The sequence below is a fragment of the Arachis ipaensis genome, chromosome B05 (assembly GCF_000816755.2).
Source record: "Arachis ipaensis cultivar K30076 chromosome B05, Araip1.1, whole genome shotgun sequence".
NCBI lineage: Eukaryota > Viridiplantae > Streptophyta > Magnoliopsida > Fabales > Fabaceae > Arachis > Arachis ipaensis.
In genome coordinates this window covers 4093854-4105994 of record NC_029789.2, presented here as the reverse complement: position 1 = coordinate 4105994, position 12141 = coordinate 4093854, and the positions used below count along the sequence as shown (strand labels likewise).

The following is a 12141-nucleotide window of genomic DNA, read 5'->3' as shown; positions in this document are numbered from 1 at the left end:
AATTATGATAATTATGATTAGTCACCAAAAAAATCACAAAAAAAGAGTCTAATTATGATTTGATTCATTTTATTTTAGTGAATTTAAGAGTTAAAATTTTGTAACTAATATGTATATAAAAAAAGAGAAAAATTTCGCATTCTTTTTCTAACTTTTCCTCTTTTAACTTTTGGTGCGTTGTTCACTCCCGCCACCGTACACAATGCCATTGTTGCTGCTGTCGAGTGTCGACGGAGCGCTCTTCTTCGATTAGGTTCTCCTTTCCGTAGTACATTTGAGGGACCTTCTTCTACTTTCGCGATCCCTCCTGGTTTTTTTATTTGAATTTCTGTGTCACTTTCTGAGACTCTCTTCCACAAGTGAATCATTCACAAATTTTGTGGATAATTTACCCGGCAATGTTTCGAAGAATGAATTGTTTCATATGTTCAAGTGGACAGGAAGGATAAATGACATCTATTTTGCACGTAAAGAGAAGTATGGTCGGATCCATCTGTTTGCTTTCATCAGGTATACTACAAAAGGAGGGGCATTAAAAGCCATCAAGGAGATGAATGGAATGCGATTAAGGAGTAAAGAGATCTTTGTGGGTGAGGCTAAGTATAGGAGGAGGATTGATGTCCATGAAAAAATCACTACGCACAATGAAGATGTCAGGGAGTCTCCTGATGAAAAACAGAAAAAAATTAAAGGAAAGGATATTGAGGTGAACGAGAAAAAGAGAGTTGTTTTGGAACACCATGGAAGTGAAGAACTAGAAGCTTAGAGGGAACCGTTGGAGTTAGAATGGGATGCGGTGGTAATGATGCCACAGGGGCTACGGGAGGCAGAGTATGACAAGGATAGAAAGGTAATTGCTGTTGAGGATTTGGATGAGTGGCACAAGAGTTTTTTGAAAAGGCGAATGGATAATCCTTTAGTGTATTAAGCAATTATGGTGAGTGCGGAATCAATGGGATCTCAAACAATCAGTAACGAAGCAATCTCTGAAAGAACAGAGACTTGAGAATATGGGGATGAACATAAAGAAAGGGTTGATTTGGTGTTGAACAAAAGTTCAGTTGGGGCTAGGTTGAAGCATATAAAGCCCAATATGTTAGTGGGATGTGGCAGTGGAGTGGCTATGTAGTGCGATGAAGAGTACGTCATTGTGCGTTTTAAAAGGGCCTCCTTGCTGGCTGCTGCGGGTGACGGTGAAGAGAGGGGCGTGGCTCGTCATGGAGTTCGCGAAGGGGTTGAGGCCACGGTGAACAGCGCTGACGAGGCAGATCTGGGAGTAGCGCAGAAGTCAACTGCTGGTGGCGGAGGTGATAATGTTCGTGCTGAGCTTGCTGGCATGGAGGGCAGGGAGGAGCATGAAGCCCCTGATGCACCCGACTAGCAGAATCAAGCCGGAAAAAAGATTGACGGAGGTGCGGAGAATTGTTCAAATAGCACAGCGGAGGAAAACATTCCACCAAGTGTAGTTAATGAGACCCACACTAGTTTGGACGGGAGTGGTAAGCAGCATGTTGGCATATGTCTGATGAGGGATGATGCAATGTAAGATTCAGATTTAGAGGATGAGAATACAGTGGTGCAGGAAACTGGGTTGGATGATGAAGGGGCTGTAAGGAACATGGAAGATTCGGGAGACTCAGAGTAGGATGCAGACTGTGAAACTAATCAAGATGAGCACGGAGGAAGTTGGAATAAAGATATGGATAAAAATAGGGCTGCTTGGAATTTGGCTGTCGAATCAGAAGCTGTTTTATATGACGAGGATGAGGATATTATGGCTATTCTCCAAGCTCAAAATGAATTATTGGCACAAAAAAGAAGGCAAGCAAAACAGAAAGAGAAAGCAAGAAGGAGCCGCCCCAAAGACCGAAATAAGGTGTGTAATAAAGTTTTTAAATGATTTTAATTCGTGGAATATGAGGGGTTTAGGGGGTATTGAAAAGTGAAAAATGGTAAAAATTTAAGCGTAAAAATAATGTGAATATGTTAGGATTGATAGAGATAAAGAAGGAGGTGATTACTAAGTTTGATGTAGTGAAATTTTGGAGTAATGATGCGGTGGGTTCAAAATTTGTGGGATTGGAAGGTGTGCTTCTAGAGGTTTATTAATAATGTGGGATGATACGATGTTTAGGTTGAGTAATTGTTACAAAGGAGAGAGATTGTTGTGTATAGAAGGGGAATTGACAAACAATAATTTTTATTTGTGCGGTTTGCTTGGTGTATGGTGTGCATACAAGGGAAGAGAAGCTTGTTGTGTGGGAATAATTGAGTTTTTTTTTTATCGAAAATATGTCAAGTTCTTCTTTGCTATATGGATGTCTTCAATGAGATTGTGCAGTTGGAAGAAAGGAAAGGCGCTAGTGTGTTAGCATTATGGAACTAGTAGATATAGAGCTGAATGACCGTAAATTTACGTGGTTCAGAGGTCAATCGTGTAGTCGGATTGATAGAATGTTGGTGAGTTTGGTTTCATTGTTATCATTTGGAGCACTTAGTTGAAAAGGAATGACAGAATCTTCAAGAATCAAGAATCAGGTATTGTAGGGATAGTCAACCAGTCGATTAAGAGTTACAAAAAGTGGAGTGATATTTGATTATTTGGGTGTTGATGACTTTTGTCGAAGATAATTAGGAATTAGTTTATTTTATCTGTTTAGTACTTTTTCTTTGATGCTCCACCTTATTGTGTTGAGCTTTTTGTTAAAAAAAACTAATAGGTATAAAAACTTCTGAACTTTGTAGCCACGTTTTTCAATTTTAATGAATGAAATTTCTGAGTTTCTTGAAAAACTTGAATATGAATAAGAAAGGTAGAGTGATTTTTTTAATTGATACATAAGAAAATCAAATTGAGGTAGAATGAGTCTCTTGGTTGATTTTATCTTATTCTAAGTTATGTTTCGTATTATCTTTGAAACATCAAAATATGAGGTGAACATCCGTATTACTTTGTCTCTTCCCTTGCCAATTGACATTGCATTTTATTAGGGGTGTTCATGGTTTGGTTAATCCAAAAACCAAACCAGTTTTTTGGTTAATCAAAAATATAGTATTGGTTAATTAACCAAATTGGTTTTACATGATGAAACCGGTTATTAACCGGTTAGTGAATTTCAAAACCGGTTTTTAACCGGTTATTAAAATAAAAACCGGTTTTTGTACCAAAAAACCGGTTTTTGTACCAAAAAATCGGTTTTTGTACTAAAAAATTGGTTTTTATACCATAAAATTGGTTTTTACATGTAAAAATATATTTTTACACAAAAATTAATATTTTTACATATAAAACCCAAATTTTTATTCTCCCCATGCTCTCTCTCTCCCCTCCTCTCCCTCTCTCCTTCGCTCTCCCCTCTTCTCTTTTCTCTCTCTCCTTCTCTTTTTCTGTCTCTCTCCCCATCCTCTCTCTCTCTCTCCCCTCTCTCTTTTTCTCTCTTTGTCCTCTTTTCTCTTTGCTTCTCTCTCTCTTATCCTTCTTCTCTCTTCTTATATCTCTTCTTTTTTTCTTTCTCCTCCTCTATCTTCGCCTCCTCTCTCTCTTCTCTCTCGCTTTAGAGAGAAGAGGAGAAAAGAGATAGAAGAGGGATAGAGATTGAGAGAAGGTTGAAAGAGAAAGAGAAAAGAGAGAGAGTAAGAAAAGAAAGAGGAGAAGGAGAGAAAATGAAGAGAGGAAGAGGAGGAGAGAGAGAAAGAAGAAAAGGAAAGAGAGATGAGCGAGAGAGAAAGAGAGAAAAGAAAAAAGAGAGAGAGAGAAAGAGAGGGGAGGTAAAGGAGAGAAAGAGAGAGAGGAAGGAGAGGGGAGAGAGAGAGAAAGAGAGAGAGAAAGAGAGAGAAAAGGAAAAAGAGAGGAGAAAGTAGAGAGATATGGGAGAGAGAGAAGGAGAGGAGAGGAGAGAGAGAGGAGGGGAGAGATAGAAAAAGGGAAGAGATGATTAGAGAGAGAAAGGAGAGGAGAGAGAGGAAGAGAGAGAACGGAGGGGGAGAAAGAGGGCAAGGAAAGAGAGAGAGAGAGAGAGGAAGTGATAGAGCGGAGAGAATGAGAGAGAGATAGAGAGAAGGAGAGAAAGAGAGAGGGAGAGAGAGAAAGAGGGAAGGGGAGAGAGAGGGAGAGAAGGATAGAGAGATAAGGGAGAGAGAAAGAAAGACGAGGTGGAGAGAGAGAGAAAGAGAGAGAGAGAGAGAGAGAGAGAGAAAGAGAGAAGGGAGGGAGAGAGAGAGAGAGAGAGGAGGGGGGATCAATGGTCAACGACTCACCTGATATATGGCTGCAGCTACAAAGTCATGAGAGAGAGAGAGAAAGAGTATGTAATTTGGTTTTGAAATTTAAGTTTTGATTTTAATTTGGTTTTGGTTTTGGTTAACCGGTTTTTTTTAATTTGGTTTTGGTTAACCAATTCTAAAAAATATGGATATGGTTTTTAAATTGTTTCATTAAACTGGTTAACCAAAATGTGGTTATAGTTTTTTAACCGGTTAACCACATTTTGGTTTTTTTATGAACACCCCTACATTTTATAACGAGATATTCTTTTTAAATTAATCATCTAAAGAATTTCTAAACATAACCATACTTCATCTCTTACCTTGCCATGGTATTGCAATCTCCCAAGTTCAATCATTTGATGGCTACGGTCTATAACCAAACGCATTGAAATGAAATTTATTGGCACATATCTGGAATACAGTCAAAATAGTCAATGTTTCCCAAATTGAATAAATTCAAAATTCTAGTATCATTGGCTAATCCATTTCATTAATTAATCCTCCTATAACAGCTTAACAGAAAAATCCATGTTGGTTTGTCGTGCTTGACCAGAGTACAAGCTCGAGTTATAGATAGAGACAGTAACAGGCAAGTTTCTTCGGATCCATGTCAATCTCCAGTTTTGCAATTCGCTCACCTAAGTACACATCTCCTTTGAAATGGCAGAAACCAAGCAAACTTTTCCATGGTGATGACTCATGTGATATATTCCCATCAAATTTTATGATGTTCCTAAGGAATTTTTCTGCCTCATCGACTAGCCCGATGTTCACCAGAAGATTCGCCATGAATAAAAAATGAGCAAAATTAGGCTTCACATTGAACACATCAGTCATTTGCTTGAAGTAAAACATGTCTGCAGTCAACTTCTCTACACGAGCGCGGGCACACAAGATGCCAATGAAGGTTACTTCGTCAGAAAGTAACCTCACTAGACTTCTGTCTGCATTTACAATCTTATCAAGTTCAACCTCATGCTTCATTTTCTCCATACCAACCATTAAATTAAATAGCTTTAGTCCATCTTTGGGATTTCCACGAACGTAGTGCCCCAGGATCATCGCATTCCAGGAAACCAAATTTCTGTTTGCCATCCTTTCAAACACTACATGTGCTACATCCACCCTCTTGCATTTGCAGTACATGTCGATCAAAGCCGTATCAATAATCAAGCTCAACCTTGCTAACGTTCTATTGATGCTCGCATGAACTGATATTCCTTCCTTAAGTCTAGCTGACACGCCACAAGCCGTAATCGCAGATACCTAGTCCTAGCATTACCCTTCAATCCCAACTTATCCATCTCCCGGAACAACTTCAAGGCAAAGCCATGATTTCTAGCCTTCAAATGGCCAGAAACCATAACATTTCAAGTTATCAAATTCCTCTCGGGCATTTCATCAAACAGTGCATATGTAGCATTCAATTCACCAACCATGACATACCCATCAATGATCGAGTCCACGAAACCAAATTCCTACTCAACATTGTGTCGAACACTACCCTAGCAACTCCAACATCACCGCAGTACCCATACATGTGAATCAAAGAGTTCTCAACCGGTAGCACCCGATCAACCCTATCCTTCAAGGCTTGATCGTGACACTTCCTCCCAGATCGAAGGCAGTCCATCTTGGCACAGGAACCAATGAGGGACACAAAAGTGTAGATGTTGAGAAAGAAACCACTGTGTAAAGAATTAAAGAAAAAAGCAAGAGCTTGATGAGGAATGTGGCTATTAGAATAAGCCTGGATCACTGTGTTGACGCAGGTGTCTAAGGTGTTGTTGAAGTGATGGAAGATTAAAAGGGTGTAAGCGACGTCGCGTAGGTGTGAGGCGGAGCTCAAAAGGGTAATTTGTTTGTGGGTAATACATATATTAATTATAATCACAAATTATGCTATTTCAAATTAAATGACTTATATAAAAGTGGTCTCATTTATTGTTATAAATGCTAAATTGAATAAGTCATAATTATTTTTGATTTGGAATTAAATGAGAATAAAATCAGATATTATCTTTTATTCTTTAGATAATTATCTTTTGGATTTTAGATATATTATCTTTTGGACTTTAATACTATTTTATTTGGGCTTTAGGGTTTAATGGGTACCATGCTCAAATATAAATAGTGCCTTCAGGTTTCGGTCCCCAATATACCAAAGCCGCCTGTGTTGCTCTTTTCCCATCAGAAGAGTTACAATTCAACCCTAGGAATACAGAAGGCTTTGGTTGAGGAAGATTGAAAGAACCACAAAATTCAAATTCTTCCATCAATTTCTGATTTCTACGAGTAAAGGTACGCTTCCTTATTATGATATATTTTTGGTGATTTAATATGGATGATCTAGGTTAATAAAATAATTTATTCCAACAGGGTGCATGCAATGTGAGGCTTGGGGAGTAGGGCAGTGGTGGTGAAGAGTGCCTGGATTTGGAGGAGGTGGCGGGTGGTGTGGCACGCGCTCTAGAGGATCACGTGGAAGGCATTGAATGGGGAGAAAGTGGTTGTGGTTGTTTTGGAGGCAAAAGATGAGGAAATGAAAAATGATGAAGATAAAGAATGAGTGGTTGTTAGGTGGGAGAAAATAGTGCTTCGGAGAAGAAGTTGAAGTTGTTGAGATGAGACTCTGGCCATTCATTTGGAAGTTGGCATAAACAGTTTGACCGTTCAATCGCCATTCACGAACATGCCTCTACTCTCTTCTCACTCTCGCGACATGTTCAGGTCACCACTGAGTCAATTAGAGTGGCCAAACCTCTCTAGTTTCTATTACTATTAAAAATGACTCTAATAAAAATCTCTCATAAAATTCTCTTAAAATTAAAGTAATCTATTTGCTACTAATAAAATAAATAAAATAGAATATTTATATTTAATTTAAAATCGGAGACTCACGCGCTAATTCCTAATTCACTCAGCTAAATGTTAAATCATTGACTAAATAATTTCTTAAGCGTTTTATGTATAACATAATAATTTGATTGACTATTATCTCCTTTCTTTCTTTTTTCTCTTCCTTTTCTCTCCTCTCTAAACTAAATTCTTCCTTGTTTTTGTTGTTGTTATAACTAATATTTATTTGAATTATGCTACATATACACTAAAATTAGTCATCAAAATCAGCCACCAGTATAAAATACATACTAAAATACAAATACATATTGAAAATAAAATAAATTACACATATATTTATATACAAATACATTAGTGGTTGATTTTAGTTGCTAATTTTGGTGTAAAAATAGCATTTTTGTATTTATTTTCATGACATAAAGACTAGTTTTTGTCCGAACATGCAAAAATCAAGTAGATCCGTTCTGGGCAATAGTTTGATCTGATAGGAAACTCTTTTTGCTAGAAAAGCCCAATAAAAAGAACGTCATTGGACCCAAAAAAAAAATGAAGAGATAACATTTACTTTTGTTCGGAGAGTGGCAAGAATAAGCGCAGAGGCGATGGGTCCAGTGGGGAAGAGGCTCTGGGAGGTTCTGGTTTGTCCTCTCTCGAAGCATCCCTTGAGGTACTGCCAGGAAACCAATTCCCTAATCAGTGACGCCATTGCCGTTTCCTTTCCTGTCAGTTCACTGATACTTCGCTTTCCTTTCTCAATCATCGCTTTCATCACTTCAATTTCTAACCATCCGCATATACCGTTTTATTTCAGCTCAAAAACGGGATCCCTTGCTTGGTTCCACAAGATGGGAAGATACTCGAGGAACAAGATGCCAATGATGCTAATTCGTCTGCAATGAATGAAGAACATCAAGGAAGAAGATGAACTGTAAGAGATTTCAGCGTCTCTTCCTTTAATTGTCACTCTTCTGGTGCTCATTCTGTTATTAGTATTGCAAATAACTCTCATCAATTTCTGTTTAACTCTCACTGTCTTGAGTAAATTATGATAATGTCCTTTGAAATTAAGAGGTGTTGCATGTAAGAGTGCTGATAATTAAGAGCTTTTAGATATGAAAAAGCTTGGTACACTAATTTTCTTTTTTTTTTTTTTTTTAAATACCTTATAATTAAGTTATAAACTACTTACTATCTCAACTAATCTTATTTTTATTGATTTTGTACACATTTAATAGTTAATTTTGCACGTTAATCCCTGTTAATACTCAATATACTAGTGAAATATAGCACTACAGAGCTTTGAACTATGATTAGGGGTGAACAAATCAGGATTCCATTCGCAATATCCGCAGTAGTATGAGTGCTGACATAATCAAGGTAAATGGCTTGCATTGGGAGTCATGGAAACTTGAATACTTTTGACATTTTATCAAATTAGATTTGAGGTGTGGTGGCCATCCTTAATCTATTGACTAATAACTTAATAAAGAAAAGAAAGGCAGAAAGTAACAATAAACTATTAAAAGATTAATATAAAAGATAGCTTTACTTGAACTTGAATGCATTGTGCAATGGTATGCATCCATGAGATCTGGTGCAAGATTTGTCTCTTGTAACCTAACAACAACCTTCTTAACATTTTTGAACTTCAATTCAACCCTCAATATATTCCTGCCTAGGCTTGTGAAAATTGTTGTCAGCAGTTTCTATCGGTTGTGGTTTTGGTTTCGCTTTCACTTTTAACCGTGATTCGTTGCTTAAGCAAGCTACAAATCCAGATTCCCTGTTTTGTCTAGGCTGATGTGAGAAACTGGTATAATTGTGAGATTTTTCTTGTGTATACGGCATATGATGCTTTAATTCTATAGGTGAGAGGTAGGTGTCTGAATAACAAGTTGGTCAAGAGAAAACCCTTCAATGGTGAATAGCTACTTGCCATCTTCCTTTTCTTTCTTTCTTTACAGCGTGTTATACACAAAGGGAATACAATCAATATAACTGTTCATAAGGCAAATAAATTCAAGTAGCTTTTCAGGGCATAATAACAATAACAATAATAATAATTTAATATACTGATAATGTAAAGAATTTTATACAATCATTCAATGAGATTCAGATATTCAGACGAGATTTTAAGTAGTAGGTTAGAAAATTAGTTAATTTGTTGATACAGTGATACACGATTAGTTGTTTGTATAAATTTTTTTTATACTAATGGTACATGAAAATTAAATTCTAATAATAATCATATTTGATAATTGCGATTGACTAAGCTTACTGTGCAGGACTCAATACAGTTATGAAATTTTCCTGTCAGTATAATTTAAACTATCCAGAGCATTTTTTTCCTATTGTTACTATTTTGATAACTTTGATAGTTTTCAACACAAATAGGATTTGATAAGACGATGTTGCCTTGTCGCCAACTACACTTATGAAAATAGACAACGACGACCATTTATGGTAAAACAAGATAAAAAGACATCTTCAATGAAGATTTCTTTTTTAAATGTTTAAAATGTTATCGTCTGACTAGTGACTACTATTCATGAGTTAGGAGTTCCGTAGTGTAGTTTTATTCCCTCAAAAGCAATGAGGTAAAGAAGGAATTGACGAATAAAACAAATATGGTAACAATTTTAATCAAGCACATAACAAGGTAGGGTGCTGGTTGCGGTGGTTTAGAGTATTATTCTCTCCAAAAGCAATGAGGAATGAAAAAAGAACTGACATAATTTGTATGCATGGTATTGTGAAATCAGTAAATATTTACTAAAAGTCACACAAACATAAATATATAATTGGATGAAATTGGAACACAGTGCAAAACCTAATATAAACTCAAATAAAATGCTAAAAATTATAATCAACCACATAACATTAGTACTACAAAATAGTTAGAGACCCTGTAGTTTATGGTATTATTCACCCTAAAAGCAATCCAATGAGGTATCTATCTAAATATCTAGGTCGAGTGTAACACTCTTGTGTTGGTGTAACACACCCTCTTAGCTAACCACCCTTTCAAAACAAGCAAAACAACTAAACTACAGACTATATAGGAAAAAATATTATTTATGATAACGTGACCCGTTATTTGCAACTCTAGTTCTTACTTCTTATTAAGGATCTAACAAAAATGCATACCCAACAATGATAAACCAGAGATGAATAATCTCAACAACTTGGTTTCAATTGTGTTCAATTTAATTGGTCTAACAAAGGGACCAAACAATGTCTCTTTATGTTATTTGCTATCATCTGAGTCTGCAGCAGCATCTTCATCAAATGAACTCATCATGGAGAATAATGGTGAGGCTGTTTGGTGCTGTGTATGCTTGTCGAGGTTAAAGGACGAAGACGAAATTCGAGTCCTTCCTTGCCTGCACAAGTTCCACAAGATTTGTGTGAATAGATGGCTCAAAGGTCGCCACAAAACCTGCCCCCTCTGCCGGTTTTCGATGGGAGGTGGCGGCGAGGAGAAGTCGCACCACCGCCCCGAAATGTTCACCGAAGAGATGTTGATATGGTTTTCTTCTTTCCATATAGCTGGTATGTAGTTCTTGTGCTAAAATAGTAAAAGTTTTCACCATAGGGAATCTGTGCAAGTGTCTATATAAAGCATAGCCCTTGCTTTGCTTTTACCATTTTTATGCTTTTTGTTTTTTTTTTTTTTTGTTGCTGCAAGGCTTATGATCCTGATTCTAAGAATGGTGAAAAATGACCAATGTTATTAATTCGGCTGCAAATTAGATGAGCAAGTTCACAAAGACTCTAAACTGGCCAGAGGCAAAAATAATACACCTTATTGTTCCTTTCACGTACACTAATTTGTTCAGTGTTTACTGTTTACCATTGTTCTCTCCTAATATTTGATAAAGAATTATACAATATGGATAACATAATTGAATATCCAATATGACATGTTCATAAATTAACATCCCCAGAATATCTAAATGCGATTTAGTATCTATGATTCGGATAATTGAGTGTAGGGGCCTTTTTTGTCAAGTTTTCTAAACCCATACTTTATGGTCTTTGCAAGAACTTATTCGTCCTTTAGTAGATGGTTGGATGGTCAATATTCAATAATGGGTTGCAGTGCTTGGAAAGATAAAGACAAGTCTAAACAAATAGGTAAAGTGAAAGATATATAGTGGTAGCCATGGTTCTTGAGTGAGAAAAAAAAAGGAGCCTAGTAGGTTAGGTATCATATATCATTTCATAAGATAAGATGAGACATCATTTTCCAGAGAAAACTGTTTAATTCTCTTGGTCATGCACGACGGTTTTTAATTATTTATTTTTGATATGGTCTCAAATTTTTCGATTATTCTCTTTTCTTTTCTTCCTTTTTTTTCCGTCAAAGTAAGATTATGTCGGCTTATAATGAGTATATCTGCCCTTTTGAAGGGCCAATAGATAACAAAAACAAATAAATTCCGTTGCCGGGAATCGAACCCGGGTCTCCTGGGTGAAAGCCAGATATCCTAACCGCTGGACGACAACGGATTTAATGTTAAAGTTGGCCATTATATTTTATTTATACTATGATTTATATTTAATGTGATTAATATAATGCATAAATTACCTAAAAGGAATGTGAAAGATTATGTTTGGTTATAAAATTGGCGGAATGTTTTTTTTTTGTCATGTAAAAAAAAAGATTGAGAGAATATAGCATCATGTGCAAGTATATATAGCAAAAGTAACCCAACAAAAAGATGATAGTATTCTATGCTATAAAGTATCATGCATAGAATATAACAGCTTAAATAATTCTTTCTTAATATTTATTAGTCTTGTGCATTTTATGATTTTCTCTGTACTAATAGGGCTTATTGTTGTGTGGTAATGTACATTTAGCTATTCAGCTATTGTACTCTAAACGAAATGAATTACATTACCAATAATATTTTTCAATGCTTAGCACCACATTTAAAATATTCTATCTCGTATATTTATAAGAATATTTGTTAAGGTGTTTAAGAAAATAGAATAATTAAATAATTAAGT

At 36.2% G+C, this 12141-nt stretch overlaps 1 protein-coding gene, 1 long non-coding RNA gene, 1 other non-coding gene and 1 pseudogene across 4 annotated transcripts in view; 2 read left to right on the top strand and 2 right to left on the bottom strand.

Annotated features, from left to right (window-relative positions):
- Positions 1 to 2293, top strand: part of LOC107642552 (GDSL esterase/lipase EXL3-like) — a 25386-nt gene extending 23093 nt beyond the window's left edge. For both annotated transcript variants that reach the window (XM_016345948.2, XM_016345947.2), the window contains exon 6: positions 2274 to 2293. The gene's annotated coding sequence lies outside the window, so the exon portion shown is untranslated. The remainder of the gene's footprint in view (positions 1 to 2273) is intronic.
- LOC107639983 overlaps positions 2482 to 12141 on the bottom strand; it is a 15952-nt pseudogene continuing 6292 nt past the window's right edge.
- On the top strand, positions 7659 to 8326 carry LOC107642550. The gene is made up of 2 exons (XR_001620672.2): positions 7659 to 7792; positions 7937 to 8326. It is a non-coding gene; the product is annotated as an uncharacterized LOC107642550 (long non-coding RNA).
- On the bottom strand, positions 11566 to 11637 carry TRNAE-UUC. Its single transcript has one exon. It is a non-coding gene; the product is annotated as a tRNA-Glu (tRNA).